This window comes from Scomber scombrus, chromosome 16, assembly GCF_963691925.1.
Source record: "Scomber scombrus chromosome 16, fScoSco1.1, whole genome shotgun sequence".
Taxonomy (NCBI): Eukaryota; Metazoa; Chordata; class Actinopteri; order Scombriformes; family Scombridae; genus Scomber; species Scomber scombrus.
This window is the reverse complement of record NC_084985.1, coordinates 25733239-25751918: the sequence shown is the minus strand read 5'-3', so window position 1 is coordinate 25751918 and position 18680 is coordinate 25733239. Positions and strand designations below refer to the sequence as shown.

General features: G+C 41.1%; 1 protein-coding gene across 1 annotated transcript in view; it reads right to left on the bottom strand.

Moving 5' to 3' along the window:
- LOC133996962 (ubiquitin-conjugating enzyme E2 E2-like) overlaps window positions 1-18680 on the bottom strand; it is a 71885-nt gene that overhangs the window by 41214 nt on the left and 11991 nt on the right. The window lies entirely within an intron of this gene.

Below are 18680 nucleotides of genomic sequence, written 5' to 3'. Positions count from 1 at the left end.
AGAGGAGCGAGTGGGAGCTGTGGGAGCTGTGGGAGCGGAGCAACAGAAACCGAAGAGCCAGATAAAGAATAGACACTCATGGTTAGAGTCCAAAAAAAACTATTTACAGAAACATTTAGTAACTTCTCTCTCTCTCTCTATCTCACTCTTTTTTTTTAGTTTTTAAGTCTGTTAATTGGCTGATACACTTTGGTATCCCCACACAGTCTCATACACTCAGTTTAAACTTCAACACTGAATAGAAAACCTGACAGGGCACCAATATCTTTCATAAATGGACAAAAGCCTTCTTAGCCTTCGTCTTTTAGTTTGATTTGGGTTGTGAAAATGGAACTCTGTTGATTTTACTAGTCGTACTGACTTGTGTTCAGCCTGTGAAAACAGTTGTATAATGTCTTCTACGGCCATAGAGAAGCTTTGTCCAGTCTGAGAAAAAATGACTCAGACAACTGACTTCACCACCCAGGGGGACCAGGGCCTTTCCTGTCTGGGGTTCCTCAGAACTTTGTAGAACTCCCTGAGTATCTCAGACAAACAGTTTCATCTTTTAAATCACTTCTTAAGACTCAGATTTATGCAAAGGCCTTCTTATAGTTTTTTACTAAATGTAAAACAGACTTCATTCTCGCCCCACCCTGAGGGTTACATGAGGGGCTCCAGACTAGACCATGACGCCCTCTTTGTATGATATCTGAAATAATGAATGGGATATAGAGAAGAAAGGGTTGCCACAGTCTATCAAAGGAACATTCAATGTCCTTCAAAATTGCAATAAATATAATAAAATACATCTCCGTGCCAAGAGTAGAAGTTTGAACAAAAGTGTTACCTGAATATATGGCATAGACAAGTCATCCTTTTTTTAATTTTTGGTTTTTAATTCTATAATTTCATCTCTGCTTCACGTTTTTTTTTATCTATTGTTAATGTTATTGTTTTATGTAATGATGTTTTACACACTTTCTATGTTTTACTACATTGTCTTGAAAAGTGCTCTATAAATAAAGCTGTTATGATCATTATTATTACTTGAATGGTCAGGTGTTGGGCTGTCTGACACATGCGTATTTATCTGGTATGAATGAGTATGAGAGCCGTATAACAAACAAGTGTAAGTAGAAATTAAACAAATCATCTTCACTGTGTCTTTAATCCCTCCATAATTAACGTGATGAGAGAAAAAAGCAGACTACACAGTGTGCGGTGTATCTGTCAGGCTTTCCTGAGGACACACATTTTTGCGGTGGTGTCAGCTTCAGGTATGTGCGATGATGACTGGTGTCACCTTATCTTGCCTCTCTCTCTCACAACTGGTTGGTGGAGTTAAGCTGTAACAACACGGGCAGATAAAGAGACGCCCAGGACTGTTTCTGTCAGCTGTCTGCTTTATCTCTGTGATGATAGGGGGGGGCGGGGGGGAGGACCCTGGCTACTAACCAGCCACACACACACATACACACTTATATGACTCAGCTGCTTCTCTGCAGATCAGAGGAGCTGATGTTCATTTACTGACATTAACTTTGCTTTCTCGATTATGTTCGCAGCGGGCTGGCTCGGAGTGGGGGAGATGAGCTATGCACAGACTCCGGAGCAAGGGCATAACTTTGGTTTGAGAGGCGCGTGTGTGTAAGTGTGTGTGTGTGTGTGTGTGTGTGTGTGTGTGTGTGTGTACAATGAAATGGGGATTCTGAAAAAAAAGTGATGTGAATCCCATTTCCTGTGTTTCTGCGAGAGAGACTCTGCTTTTCATACATTGTTGATGAGTTATACAGTCCAATAGAAAAATCACACTGTCTATTGTCTACTGCCTAACCGTAACCCTAACCCTAAACCTTAAAGTCTGTGTAAAGTCAATTCATTGATTTACTTCTAAACATATTATACATGTTGGAAAATGGTTACAGAAAACATGTGTAAAGGCTGATAACTATGCAGTACTGATTTGTGGAGATAGAGCCTCACCCTCTCATTTTTCCTGATTTTCTGAGCCTGCAAAAACGAGCTACCCCGTGACGTAGTGGCGTACCCGCGTGACCGTGGTCCCTCCCCCACTATATAAGACCGAGAGTCTGCTCTCCTCAGTGGTTAACCTGCCTAGTGGCTAGTCATTGTTAATATCTAACACTACTACTACTACAGTCTACAGTTAGCCAGTTAGCTGAGCTAGCCGCCGAGTTAGCCGCCGAGCTAGCAGCTGAGCTAGCAGCTGAGCTAGCGGCAGAAAGCTCTCAGACGTAGCGTCCATGTTTCTGGTAGAGGTGGTGACTTTGATTGACAGGTGACACTTGGTAGGGGGCGGGGTTTCAGCGGACTCGACGGCCACTCCCACAGCGTTTGGGAGCAGAGAAAGAGGCTGACTTTTACACAACTTTGAAGCCTAATTTCATATATTTGGCGATTTTTTTAATCATTCAAATTTAGCAGGTTGGTTAACAACACATTTTTCTGTGGTATGTCAAACTCAGAACACATATTTATTCTTACTTTACACAGACTTTAAATATATAATTTGTCAAATCACTTTCCCCCCCCTTTGGAAATATGTGACTATCTGGTGACTATTACGCTTATTAGTAATAGGAGCAATGTTACCTAGCAACAGTGTATCGATGTAGGTTCAGTCAATGTTGGAGGGGTCCAGTACTGCCTTGTGCAGGGGACACGTCCACTGTGTCCCCCAGTAAATTACACCCATGGTCTTATCTGATTTCTTTGGGTTGTAATCTCGCTCTTTTTCACAACCATCTGCTATGCACATAAATGTACTTATGCTTATATGTGTATACATATGTTCCTCCTTAGTAAATCACTTTGCTGCAAAATCTGTTTGCTTTTTAAAAAGCTGTATAAATAAAACACTTGAAACTTGAGTTATGCCCCCCCGCTCCAGAATTGGTAGGAAATCTCTTTTTTTTCAGCTGTACTCACACAGAGAAAGAAGTGTGATGAGCTCTGCAGCAACATCCTGCTTCATATCTGTACACTTTAACACAGTTAAAGCCTGAAATATCTAACCATAAAAAGGTTTAGAGTGAATAACATAGTTGAACATGTGAATATACAGTGTGAAGCATGCTTACAGTACTTCATATCAGTGATACAAGCTGTGACACGCTGTTTCCTGACTTGTTTTAATCTTTTGTAAGAGAACGGTCTCTGTGGTAAGAGCACAGTTCAGTTTGATCAACAGCAGTGGAAACTAAAAGGCTGCTGCTAATCATTACTTTCCTTATTGCACACCCAACTTATTATTCTTTTCATTAAGTGATATTAACCCTACAGGTGTTAACTCAAAAATGAAGTATAGTTTCATTTAAAGGAGGCCATAATAAAAAAGAAAAAAAAAAGAAAAAAAAAAAGTGTAATACCTGTGGGTAATAAGTTGGCTTAAAAGGTCTAACACAGAATTGGGTGATAATTTATACCTTATGCTTTTATAAACAGTCAAACCAGACCGGGTCAATTTTGTAGGGGTGAGTGATTCGCCTCTAAAATGTCCGAAAATAAAAAATAAAAAAAAACACTACAATTTTGTCAAATAACTTGAACAGAATAGTTAAGAAAACGAAGATACTAAAGATCATTTTTACCATTCTCACTGAGAAACAGCAGTAAATCCTCACATTTGAAAAGCTTGACATGTTTGGCCTTTTTTGCTTCAACAATTAATTGGAGAGTTGGAGTTGAGGAGGAGGAGTTACTTAATCTACTAATCCCTTCACCTCTTGTGGAAATGACATATATGGATGAATTGAGCTTATTCAGTGTCGGTTTCATTGTGTTCCTGTCACACCGCTGCTCTGCCGTCACACTGACACTTTTTCTTCGTCTCACACATTGAGTACAAAACTCAATAACTGTCTTTTCTCCGGGGAGAATTGTCACTGTAGAAATCAGCTTCCTCTCTTCCTAACCTGATTATGGAAACCCAGTTTGTTGTTTACAATGTTTAATAAATCTAAGTTACTGCAGAAAGGTTGGGGAGCTGGTGAGAAAGGTTGCTGACAGAAGATACAGCAGCTGTGATGCCTGTTGCTGCGGCTACCACGGCTTCTAACCTTTATTTGACACTGAATTTTGAAGATGTTTGGTGTCAAAAAAGAAGAAAGAAAGAGGAAGAAATAAAAGCATCCGCATAAAACTGCTTACACACTCCTGGCATGCTCACATAGTAGAAGAATGTTAGTGCTAGTATGTGTCACTCGGGTTCAACTAGTGTGATTTATCTACATCTGAATCATTTCTGTGGTACAAATTATATTATCTTCACACTTAGAAATCTTTTCACTTTCACAGACAGTGGATTTATTATTACGAGCTATAAAAGCAGCTTTTTTTTACACCATCCGGAGACATTTGAAGTCTTCACTTAAAACCTGAGTTGATGACTAGAAAAAGCCTTTCCAGCCTTCGAATGAGACCTGATTTCAAAAGAGACATTTAATGAACAATGAGGTGAACGGCTCTGAAGTTCTCTCAGACTGTCGTTGAGGAGCTGCAGCCAGCCGGGAGCCTTCACGTCACGGAGGTGGTCCTCATGTCTGGGGGATGATGATGATGGCTGGAGGTATCTGTGTTGTTCTAATGGGTAATGCTCAGGAAGCCTCTATGTGTGTGTGTGTGTGTGTGTGTGTGTGTGTGTGTGTGTGGGTGTGTGTGTATCCGATATGAATGAAGTTTCCTCTTTAAGCGCGAGGAAGAGAGGAAGTGGTACATTTATGTGTAAGTGCAATCGTGTTTCTATTTGAGTAGTGTATCTGAGAGAGTGTGTGTGTGTGTGTGTGTGTGTGTGGATACAGAGAAAAAGAGAGAACTGCCTGTGTGCATTTCTGTAAGAGACTAAGAGGATACTGCAGTCCTTCCTCTACAGAACAGGACAGCATATCTAATGAGAAGGCTAATCATTCATCCAACACAGAGACATGATGTGCATAGCTGATACACACACACACACACACACACACTGACTATGACCTCATTCACGCACACACACACACTGCAGAGACAGGCTTAGTCAGCTGGAGCAAACTGCAGTGGAGAGAAAGGAGGAAATGAGTGAGGATAGAGAAGCAGAAGTGGTTGAAGGAAAAGGAGGTGTGGAATAGTTTGGAGGTGATACAGAGGCCTGTGTGTGTGTGTGTGTGTGACGTTCCTTTTCTGAACAGCCAATCAAATCCTGTATTGTATGTTTCTTATGGTTACTATTTCATCTACCTGAAATGTCAGATCATAAGAAAAAAAGGAGGATGTGAGCTGCTGCAGTGCACTTTGATGATCATTCTCCTTAGCTCACAAAGATATCAAAGAAAATGGTGAAAAATGTTGATGACTTTTTTTTTCCCTTAAGCCCAAAGTGCAACGTGAAATGTCTTATTGTGTCCTTACTAAGAGTCCACGACTCAAATATGTTCAGTTTGCTGTCAGACCAGTAAATACTCACATTTAAGCTCTTTTTTTAATATCTCTTACTCCTCTACACACACTCTTCTGTTTTTACTCAAAACACTGAGTCAATGATGTCAGTCAGTAAATGACACTTTCATTTCATTACTGTCATACAGGCAGGAGACTGGAAGCTGCTTCCTAATGACTGCAGTTCAGTTACACTCTCACACTCTTTTCCTCTGCTTTTTTTTCTTCCGTCGGTCACACGGAGACCTTCATCGAGACCAGTTGGTTCCGGTTAGTAGCGGTCGAGTGGACAAAGGACAGGAGTGAGGAGTTTGGGACGCGGTGCTGAACAACAGCTGCATTGCTATTTATTGAATCAAGATTTGAGTCTGAATTTAATCAAGAAGTGGAGACACACACACACACACACACACACACACACACACACACACACACACACACACACACACACACACCCCCATCTCTCCATGTTTCTGGTCTGTAGTTACACTTACTATTTAAGTATATCCTGTTAAGTTTAATATTAAAGCTTTTCTTTCATACTGGCAGTAGAGCTTGACTGATATATTGGTTGACCAGGTATATCAGTATCAGTGTTTAACTGTCTGCTGATATATTTTAAGTATATATATATATATATTGGAATTCTTTTTAGTCTCTAATATTTGTATTGGCCCAAAAAAAATCCAGTATGGGTCAGGCCCTAATAAGAAGTCATTGCCTCGTTGCTTCTGACACACACAGCACTTTATCTATTAACCACACAGTATCCAGGAACAAACAGCGTGTCACTCTTGGAAACATCAGTAAGTCATACACAGACGATTCTTAGATAAGGACAGATAAATGACCGCCTCGTGACCTCTGAAATGTTAAAAGAATGCACAGAAAAACTAAAAATAAGATAAAATCAACACTGTCATGAGAAGAAGAGACTTGGGTGAAGATTGGTGTTGAGCAGAAGCAGCTTTTTCGAAGTGTGAAGCAGCTGAGAGCCGATAAAGACAAGTACAAGGTGTGAAAGTAAAAAAGACTTTCTGTCGCTTTCAGCCCAATTTCATATATCATCCCCGATATTTCCTCCTTAAACTGTGAACTTTGAAGGAAAATTATTTTTCACAAGTCTTTTTTTCTCCCCCTAAATTCTCAGAGATTCTACTCATATTTTACAGGCTGGCTGCACAGATCTGCAGTGAACTGACAGATCAGGATTTTCTACAGCTCCCTTGAAATCTTTTACAGGAGAACAAAGTGGTGCTAAAGCAGCCCCTCAACTGTAGCAAATGTTCCATTAGACATACAAGCACATAATCCCTGAAAAAACTCACTGGAATAAATAGGCCAGTTATGCGTGCTTGTGTGCATGTCTGCTCTGTGTATCGCTCTGATTTAGACAGTCTCAGTTTAAATGAATTTAGGATATTTAAGTCCAACTTACTGCTGAATTGGGATTCATTCCATTTAACATTATCCACCCCTTTTTTCTTAACTTTCCATTATACATGGAAAATCATTTTAGTTGTTGTCTCAAACTCAACCCCTAAAATCTGAGATACACACAACATCACAGCATGTTTTCCCATGAAGTCACACCTGTTAAAGAGATTTAGGATGGTGATCCAAACATTTCAGATTCAGTTTCCAGCTGACAAAACACCTGATTTGTTTAAACAAATCTTTTTTTTTTTTTTTTTAAATCAGGAAAGAAAGATACGGGAAAGATTCAGGTGTCCCTTCATCTGTGTCTTATTTTAACCTGGTCTGACCGTCTACTTTTGCTAAATGACAAACATCACACACAGCAGATGATATCAGCTGTAGTTAATTAGCTTTATTTCCATAACCCTCTGGCTGCTGTGTGATAATACTGTGCTCTCTGCAAGCTGTCGTCTGCACACAGCCAAAGATAGTTAGCGAGGGGTAAGAAACTAACTCCGCAGGTGTTTCCATCCACCTGTTTCTATGTGCATTTGTGTGTTTTTTTTTAACACTTGGCTGAGGTGTCGTGGCAACAAAAAGAATCGTTCGAGCTTTGACTACTGCTCTTTTAATGATGTCATCTCGTCTTCTGCGATGGTTTAATGTCACCGGCTGTTTATCTTGATGACCCTACTTCTAAAACGTACATTCATTTGCATTTACTTCTACTAATTTGTTGCGATTTCATTTCTAAGTTGTGAAAATCTCTGCAATCTATCTAAAGGACCAAACGATCGGCGGCTTTTTCGGATCGATCTAGCCGGTCGCCTCTCGTCGTTTTCCGAAGCGTTCGGCATTAAACTTTCATTCTTGTGTGGATATTCAGCAATTTTTATCTTGGCTTTCAGTTTTTGGATCGAACAACTTGACAAAAAATAAGGTGTGCAATGTAAGTAGGCTATGCGTGTTATTTCATCCTGTCATTTAATCAGCGCTGCATATCGTCTGCTGCTAATCTTGTTTTTTCGGGTTGTAGTTGGAGGTTGTGAACATATGCTTCTTCCTTCCCTGCCAAGAAAATATGTCTACAGATCTAAATTAAATCCGTGAGTTTTATTTATTCATAACTTTAGTTGCATGCGAGTATCGGAGGGAAAACCCTAATTAGATTGGATAAGGGATTTGAAAGGATTTGGATGCACGGACAAGACGGTGGATTTGGATCTATTTGGACTCTACGGAGATCGTCATCATCCAGACATAGAGGCAGGTATTGTGGGCATTTATAGAAGTGACAACAACACGATTAACATAATCATTAAAACCTAATCATCTATATACCCTGACCATTATTTCAGTATCCAACTAAATAAATCATTGACTGTGTTATGTACAGTTCTATGTGTTTACATCAGGTGGAACACTGAGCAATGAATTATTACCTCATTAACAGGCTCAAATGAGACTGTTACAAGTTATTAACTGAAGGTTTAAGTATAACAGCAGTATTGGAAATTTTTAATTAGTCCTTCAGAACAGAGCAGGCTGTCTCAGACGGCCTTATTGCCTTCCGGGAGCCAATTTAGTCGGTATACAAAAAGGTCTAAGTAAGTCTGTGGCCAAATGTATATCCAGCAACATGGGTATTGATCTGCTGCTATTAAACAGCCTCAGTCCAGTCTTCTCGTTTCAGTCTTGGCACCAGATTTTGGAGCCGAGCTTTAGGGATTCAGTTCTTAAAAAGGTGTTGGATGGCGTTGATAGCTCTGAGCAAACCAGTCAACTTCTGCCACAGTAAACTGGGAAAAGCATTTCTTTATGGAGCCTGATTTAAGCACGGGAGGGTGGATGGTAATGTTGAAACAGGAAAAGGGATAAGCACAAACTTTTGAGAGAAAGCTGGAATCACGATATGGGGTACATCTCAAGTCTCTTAACTGATGGTTCTTAGCTCCTCGATGCGAACCACCTCTGTGACGGCTGTCCAGAGTCTCTTATTTTCGGCTCTGTGGAGCGAGGAGCAGCTAGGGACGACTCATTTCTCTAAAATCATATTTCTGGAGTGCCTTCATAGTCGAGTGGTTACAGCACATGTCATATACCTGCAACACCCCTGGTTTGAGCCCGGCAAGGGACCTTTGTTGCATGTCACTCTCCCCTTGTTTCCTATCGGCCTCTCTACCACTAACTGTCCAAATAAAGACAAAAAAACCCCCCTAAAATCATATTTCCTCATCTCCTTAAGCCATTTCTTCATCTGCTTCCATGCTGAAGCCTTGAGATTGACGTTCATCAAAAAAACACCAAAAGAGTAAAAAAAAAAAAAATAGAATGGTACTTTTGTCCACCTACCTAAAGCTGTATTGAATTTTTCTTTAGAAATATACAAGAGTCCTTGTCAACAGCCTCTTTTTTGCTTTGACAGTAGGCTCTTGAGTGATCAACTGTGTGGTTTCGAAGTCAACTGTAACAACTAACCACAGTGTGACTCTCTACTGCTTTCTAACATTACACACGAGTGGGGTTGAGAGTCCTTGACGATAACAGCGATGCTGTCTCTAGAGCTTGAACCTTGAGCTCAAATGAAAAGGACATCTCTGATAGGACGGCGCTGTCATGGATATTTTTAAGTAGTATACGCTGACAAAGAACCATGGCGGCGAGGTAGAGCAATAAAGCAATCTTCTTTCATTATGTCAGGCTGTTATCATGAAACAACCTATTATTTATTATCATCATCATCATCATCCTCCCCCATTACCAGTCAATTTACATGGTAAATAACCACTCATTTCTCAGCAGCAAACCACAACACTACACAGTCTAGTGTAGTGTTGAATCCTGCATAACCTAACACATGCTGTTTTTTCATACAGCTGTTAGTTAATAGTAAGACTCCTTTTAGCCGTTGTCGTAATCATTTTGCTGTATCGTCCCACCCTCCCCTCCGTCTCTGTTCTTGTATGAACAAATGCGGCTTTTTGTCAGAGCAGCGAGTCGTTGGCTGAACAGCTGGTGCACCCACACGCCGGCTGTTTCACTGCGGGATGTTTCCTAATAACAAACTGGACCTCCTCCCATTTATCTGACGAGACCGCAGCTACAGCTACAGTAGCTGGCTGAGATGCTGCAGGGCTGTAATGCAGACCTCAACTACAGGCCAGACCACTTTACACACACATACGCTTCAACCTCATCCGATCATGCCAGAGGAAAGCGACTCTGCCACGGGAAAGAAGCTGCAGTTCTGTAGAGTATCTGACAACCAGTCAACTACTCGGGCTGCATTTATTTTCATTATTGATTCTTCCCAATGTGAGAACTGTCCATCACGGTTTCCCAAGACTCCAAGGTGACATCTTTCAATGTCTTGTTTTATCCAACCAACAGTCCCAAAACAGTCACATATACAATTTACTATCATGGAAGGTGAAGAAGCAGCAAGGCCTCACATTTTGGAGCCTGGAACCATTGGATCTTTGCCATTTTTTCTTGACATACGACTGAAATGACAACCTGGGATAGCTTAGAGATTCATTTTCTGTTAAATGACTGATCAATTAATCGACTCTGCTCTGGCTATTTCACATAACATTGGTTGGACAGCTGTCTGAAAATGTCCCTGATTAAAAAAAAGAAGCGTTATTTTCTCATTAAATTATGGAGCCAGATTAGAAAAAAACTACAGGGTCTCTCAGGCATTCTGCAGTTTCCTCTTATCCTGAATGTCCTTCAGATTCTGATATTAAGAGGATCTTGTAAAGACAACTAAAAACTCAAAGAATCCCAGCATGATAAGACATCATGCAAGTGTAGTCCATTTTAATGATGCTGGTGGATGTTGTCCAATTAAACAAAGGTGGGCTGCTTCAGAAATGAATCTTCAAACAGAACATCATTAACAGAATGTATCGTTCCCCTCAACGGTTCAACATTAACGTACATGAAATGGTGGATCCACTGATGGGTTAGTAGAGATTGACCTTTTTTAAGCAGACGGGGTATGTGACTGATCTACATTAAATGCAGTGTTCTGTTCAGCTCTGTTCCTGTGCTGCGTTGAGCTGATGTCGATGGGTAAAGCATGTGCTGGTCCTATAAATCACATCCTTCATGTGCGTCACTGTAACGGCATGTTAATGTGAAAGCAGAGGTGGGACCTGACTGTGAAACCAGAGGTGGTGATAATAGCATCTGTCTCTGGAAGAAATTTCAATGTGGGGGATAACACATTTGTGTCTGGATTAAAGTTTTTCGAACAGTTGTTTTGAACATTTTGTGCACTTTTCGTCGGAAATTGTTTCATTATTTTCATTAGCAATTAATCTGATGATCAATTAGTAATTTTACCTGTAAAATGATAGAAAATAGTGACGTAATAGAGTGTGTAACAACGCAGATCAATTTTCTATCAATCTACTAATCAATTAATAAAGTAATTGTTTCAGTTGGACAATAGCACTGAGGAAAGACCTTTTTAACAAAGCCGATGTACACCTAAATATTGAACTACATTGCGGCAGATGGTGTTTGGTTTGAGCGTGAAGAATATGGAGACGTGGAGATACAGGAGCGTGTAATAAAGCTGAAGGCTGCACTTTGCCTCAGCTGTCCTGCAGACATACCGATGACGGAGAGGACGGCGAGGACAGCGTCGCCTCTGATCAAAGCTGTCTGCACTGTAAAGCTGCGTTCAGACCAAAAGCGTCTGACGCGAAAAAATCGCTTGAATCGCTTCTATCGCGCCGCTTGATCATAAATATACATTTTTGGATCATCGCTTCATTCGCGCTTGTGATGTCGGGAGAAACTCGCCGCTGATTGGATGTCGCGGTGCGATGCCGCCTGAAAAGTTCAAATTTTCCAACTTTATTCGGGCCGCTTCAGACGCTTGATTCATTCATTCATTCATTCATTCGCTTCAGACGCTTCATTCGCGCCGCCTGATATAAAATCGCGTGTGATCGCGCTATTTACATTCATTTTCTATGTGGACTTGCTGCTCAATTCGCGTCAGACGCTTTTGGTCTGAACGCAGCTTAAGGTTTCTATCTGCTTGAGGAGCACATGTTTCGCGCACCTTCTAAACAACATGTTTTTTGAAAAGACTCGGCTCACGGCGCTGCATAATCCATAAGGTTCCCATTTTAAAAAATCATTTAAAATGCTGTTTGTTAGAAGATGTCTCAGAGTCTGTGTATAAAATGTTTTCTCCTTTGCTTCTGACATGTACATTTTGTTGGCTTGTAGATTTATCATCTGTGTAGTAAAAGCTCCATTTATATTGCTTTACTGTGGCTGGTAAAGAGCTGACAAGCAACATACAGAAGCACTAATTTCCCTTCTGTCAATCACTGTGAGACAGCTGTGGGGAATTTTCTTCACGTACATTTTACTGACATCTTTAAACTCCTGCCTCGTGGTCACATCAGACACTTAAGGGGACTAGAAACCCCTGAAGATATAGATGTAAATATAGATATAGAACTCCTATTTCTGACTTTGATACGCATGTATTTTACAGTCGTCGCACTGTAACTGTAACAGCTGCTGATACCTCTTAAAAACACAGAGTTACGAGACAGATGTATGAGAGGAGTCATTGCGAGAAACGCTGCCAATAAAACATCTTTTCTTCCTTTTACCGACTCAAAAGTCTGTCATGGGCTTGATCCCGAAATTTAAAAAAGAAAAAAAGAAAAAGCTTTTATGTGGAATCCTTGACTCAGACTACTTTTCACAGTCCAGCTGGCCGGACCAGGACCAGGACCAGGACCAGGACCAGGACCAGGACCCGGACCAGGGAAAACCATGTGCTGCACTACCCAGATGTGATTTTAAAGATCTCACATGAAAATGGTTCAATTTAAATATAGCAGCTGTCAGGGACTTTAGGTGAGAATTGTATTTCCTCATCTTCACAGCTCACTGGAGTGTGATTACATATTTTTAGTGATTAATGTTCATATTTTGCAAGAAAAGAACTTTCTCAGCGACTCATGCTAATGTTAAACTGATGTTTGATTTGCTTGTTGCTTCTATATGTTTGTACTGACTGCATGGTGGCAATAAATAATGCAGTAGGTGGTCATGGTTGGGTTAACCATATGAAGGGCCCTAAGTGCAAAAGCCTGCTGTTTGGCCCCTGTTAAAAACACCACACCTGGCTGTCATTATCTAAATATCAATTTAGATAATGGCCTAAACACATCCGCACACTTTCCTTGAAGGTTAATGTTTGAGCTCATAGAAGTGTATTTAATATTTATGACGGTGTGTGTTTTAGGCCATAAAACACTGTGGGAGACCCTGTAAAGGTCACCAGAGAGGAAGAAGTGATGCCGTTTAGCACAACAAGCGGGTGCATGCACAGATCGCTAGATTTAAATGTTGTAATTTTCAACACTGTGAGGTGCAGACCGGTGGGAGCTTCGTCTCTTCTGCAGAACACTGCGCTTTATTCACTGAGGCAGGGTGGCTGAAAAAAATCAGGATCAATTTGATGCTGTGCAGTACTCAACTGCTTTGAGAAAAAATGATCAATTGCAATTTTAACAACTGGTCAATTAACTAATTAGGGAGAAAATGAATCACCAACTATCTTGACAATCAAGTGAGTCAATTTTCAAGCAAGAATTCTCAAGTAAATGTGCTGCAGCTTTATACACATGATAATGTGCTGCTTTCCTTAGTCTTAAATGACAGTAAATTGAATATCTTTTGGAAGAGAGCTGAAGACATCACCATGGACTGATTAATTGTGGATTAATCAATTAAAGCACAAATATTGCACATCAACAGATAATTAAAATAATCCCTAGTCGCATTTCAATACAATTCATTGTGGAGCCCCGACGATAACCCGCAATGTTATTATCATCAAGGAGGAAAAATCTGAAACCTGAAAGAGCATTTAGATCATTGTGACACCTTTTCGTCTCTAAGAGCTTCAGATACTGAAGGTGAATGATGCTGCTGGGCTGAGATCAGTTATTTAATTAAATACGGCTGTCAGCGTGTCAGTCACCCCTGTGCTGTAATCCTTCTGAGTGCATTTCTCAATATTCATCACCTGTTGATGGGGACAAGTGAAACTGAACAAAGCAAATCATTCGCATTAACTTAAATGACATAAACATAATTCCCATTGACAGCTAAATGGAAATGCAGTATTTGGTCACAGTAAAAGCTCAGCTCAGCGTCTATTATCTCCCCTTTTGAGAAAGTGAAACCGGCTCTCGGTGAAAGCTTGAATTGTGTTTTGAGTCAATCATATCTCCGGCCTGATAGTCACGGATGAATTCACATTTCTCTCATTTAGAGCCATTCTGCGCCGATACTTTCTTCTGCCTTATTGCTTTCATTTCTTAAGATCTTCGCTGATATCCGCTGAGGAGTACTTCCTCTGGAACTCACACGTCTTACTGGGATTAAGAAGGAGAGAGAGACAGAGAGAGAGAGAGAGAGAGAGAGAGAGAGAGAGAGAGAGAGAGAGAGAGAGAGAGAGAGAGAGAGAGAGAGAGAGAGAAAGCATGGCCAATTCCCCCTAGGAATCCACACATTGTTTCCCCCTCAGCCGATGGGGGATTCTTATCAAAACGCTGCCAGGATGATCATGAAAGGATATGGTAATTATGGAAAACACTCACACACACACACACACACACACACACGCACACACACACACACACACACAGAGGCAGGCAGAAAGGCCGAGCAAGCGCAGGGCTAATATAATGTGTCTGGTGTGGGGGCTATTTACATACCCTTCCAGAGCGCTTGTCACATTCAATTAATTACTCTCTGGCAGTGTGACAAAGATGATTAAAAAGAATGATGGAAAAATATTTCCTCATATCCCTCCAAAAAAAAAAAACCCACAACAAGTCCTTTTAAACGGAGCCAAATGACATCTAAAAAAACGAGGCACGCCGCCTTTCTAAAAGTTAAAGGTGTTTTTCTGTTCGTTCCCCCGGAGGGATTACAGTACAGCACCGTTCCCTCTATTGCAGAAGGGGAATGCAGAAAATGAGCCAGCAAGAGAGAGGATGTTTGTAGGAGTGGCTGTGATCATGAGCTGTGCTTTTATTCTGGCTAGAGGAAGAAAAAAAAAAAAAAAGAAAAAAAAAAGAGGAGCGGGAGCCTGTAGGGTAATGAGCTGCATCACAGCGTCCGTTCATAACCCCTACACATCTGATGTCTTTCAGGGGAACGCAGCCTATTTAACACTGTCAGATCAATTAGCAGGTGAAGAAAGGGCTGCGGGGACGTGGAAGCCTTTTGTTCAAACGGACAAACGGTGCGAGCCGAGGTACGGGATTCATCCCGACTGAGGTTTTTTTTTTTTTAAACGCTCACAATGTGCGATTGTGCTTCGCTTACGGCACAAAAGGACAGCCTGAATCGGGATTGTCGTGGTGAAAAGGTGTAGGCTAAATCAAACGGCGGGGATTGTGACAGCCTTGTGGGAGGTGGGGAAGGAATGGGGAGGGGAGGAGGGGGGCTGTTAGAGTGAGGCAGATACCCCAAGGGGCGTATGAATACAGGAATCTACATTTCAAGTAGCGCCCGGCTCGTATCTCTACCTGCCGCTGAACTACACTCGAGGTCTAATTTTTCACTTATGATTGAGGGCTGCAGCCGGGTTGAGTCCATTTGTCAGCGTGGACGTTCTGTTCAAGGAAGCCTCCCTTACACAAAAAATGTAATATTTAATACAAATGTCTGCCGGTGTCTTTTTTCCCCTTGCTGTTTGGCCTATTGTCAGGAAACATAATGGTTGTGCTTAGCCTTGTGTTTGAGATCGGAGAGAGCCGACAAAACAAACCGAGACTCTGATGGATAGTCCCTTTATAAAGAGAGCTTATTTTCACCTACTGTATCTCACCTTCTACAAGCGACCTGGTGGAGTAGTTGTAGAGATGTGGCTGTCTGCAGAAACAAACCTTTGAACGCAGAAGTTGCTTTAACACCTTTCAAAATGTCACCTTTACTTGACATGAAGTCCTGAACACGAAGCATTTGTTAAAAGTTACAACAGCGGCGGCGGCAACACGAGAAAAATCACTAACACGACTTCAGAGTTCATGTTCCAATCAAACAATGGATGCAGATGTTCTCCAGAGGTTTGTTCTTACTGCTTTGGATGGATGGCTGCTGTCAGCTGTTCTGTTGTACGCTGTCCAGGTGGAACTATTGTTCACGTGGTTAAATCACACTGGTATAGAGGCATGGCAGAGCAGAAACCTCAGGTCTTCAGGTGAGCCGTTAAATCCCCATTAAAACCAACACCAATCCAATACCTGAGCTCTCTTTTTCCAAACATTTAAAATCTGTGTATGTCACTGTGTGGAACCCTTTGGGATCATTTGTATGTAGGCAACATGTGGTCAGAGAATGTTCTAGCACCGAAAAAGCGTATTCAGGATGCAGCGATCTGGTTTGTCGGATCAGTATTGGCACCAACAGTGACCTTATTAAGTGGATTTAGTGTCTAGGGTCAGGGTTAGGGTTAGAGGTTTAAGGTTTAAGGTTATTAGCAGTAGTAATTAATGGAAGTCATTTTCTTTGCCAGTGTTCCTGCCTCAGTTTTTAGTGCTACAGTAGACTTGGCTTCACACGAAAAAGTTCCACATAGTGAGGTTGACAGATTTAAACCCTGAGTCGAGGTATAAGAGTTGGTATCAGGAGGAGGGAAAAGCTGGACTGGTTTGATGCATTAAGCTTCTACTGATACTCATCACATCCTTCATGTTTCTCAACAGTAAGTGCATTTTAATGTGAAGGCAGTGGAAGGCCTTTATTGGAAACCGATAGTACCGACAGCACCACTCGGGGGTTCATCAGCCTCACCAAAAACTGACTGTGTGTAGTACATTTTCTGCACTCGTTGGAAAGAAACAAAGCTCGAAAGCAAGGAGCAAGTTACAGCTCATTAGTGATGAATAGTTAGCAACTGGTGTCAAAATGCACTGCAGAGGAGTGTTGTAATGTCGGTTTAGCAGATATGATACAATCAGTTTGCAGAAGCATGTAATTAAGCTGGAGGACACCTTTTGTCTCAGATGTCTCATTGATCCGACAGAAGGGACTGTGTGCTAGACAAGCTGAAGGTGATCTTGTGCTGCTATTAGGTCAGGATATGTAAAAAATGTGATGGATGTGGATGCATTAGAACAAAGCAATCTTAGAAATGGACTAGAACAGTATAACAAAGATATGCACTGAAAGTCTGAAAGGAATGATGTCTAACTGGAAATTCACATTCAGGTCAGGTCAACATCTCTGTCCACAGCAGCGGCCGTCTGTCACCAACAGCTGACTGACAGCAGAAATGTACAGAAGCTAAATAATCTTCATGTCGGCTTTTACAGGAAGAAATCAACAGCGTCTGTATTTACTGATCCAGTGATTTTATTTCCCGAGTGTAGCAGGCAGAGAGAGGAATGGGCCCGTAGTCAAACATGCAGCTCACAGACAAGACTGCGAGCTTTGATCGTCAATATAGATACGCTTAATAAGTTCAAAGCACATATATATACAGCCGGATATTTGTATGATTTAAACACATATTTGTGTGATTTCAACAGCTGCCTGCTCAGATTGCGCTTCACTAAACGCGACAGAAATAGACTCAAAAAGAAAAAGAAGAAAAAAAACACAGGCGGACTCCGTGAGACGCACGACAGTCATGTGTCTCAGGGTCAGTGGATTGATAGATTGAATTAATTAAAGCCAGTCTGTTCCACTATGTGGTTTGGCTGTCACAACCTCATGTTAACTTAGCAAAGCAAAAATGTATATCAGTTAAAGGAGAACAATTGTGGAATATACTTGAAAATGTGTAACACACTACACAGATTTAAATATAAGGTATTAATATTATGGTATATGGGTCAATGAGGTTTTTTTGTGTCCATTTGGATTAGTCAAAATTAAAGTGGTTAAAATATGGATTTCGTTATGTATATGAACCTTGTTACTTTTGGGGATATATAAGCATATATATATGAGGAAATATGTATATGTGTATATTTTAATTTTATTATTATATGAGCATTATGTAAATATTATTATAAATGTTTTGTACTGTTATGTAAGTAGGAGTCTATTTAAAAGATGAATGTAAAAAGCGTTGGTGTTATAAGCTAATGCTTCAGCCTACACCTTTTCAGCCACCGTTTCTAAAGGAGATAAAGAAAACAAGGACGTATGATGATTAACTTTATTTATTTACATGTGCATTTGAGTCGCACACTGAGCTAAACTAAACTAAAACATGAGAAGTATCCTAATAAATTTCACTGAGTGAGGTTTATAGACAGCACTGGTACCACATCTGCAGAAGTTGTTGGTAGACACTCTTGAGTTTAGGTCAGCCATGGGAAAAGGGAAGAAGTCAGACGTGTATACCTGCTTTTACAACTATCTGCAGTGTCTAAACTCAGCCCACGGCCCTGCGAGCGTCCTCGCATCACTGACTTTTTCAGCCCTACAGGAAATGCCTGGACTTCAGTGACTTCAGGCCGCACCTCCACCTTCCCCTCGCCCTCTGACGCTGCTGAGAAGAATGCTGACTCGACAAAACCGCCACACAATGAAAAGCTCTTAACGCCGATCTTGATTGGCACCTTCTGCCTACCTTTCACCTCTGGAGGAAAATAAACCATGCGAACCAGTTTGAGCTGCGGTGAGAGAGAGAGAGAGAGAGAGAGAGAGAGAGAGAGAGAGAGAGAGAGAGAGAGAGAGAGAGAGAGAGAGAGAGAGAGAGAGAGAGAGAGCGAGAGAGCGAGAGAGCGAGAGTGCCTTTCCCACCCTAAGGGAGCGTGAGCAAACATGACAGTGTT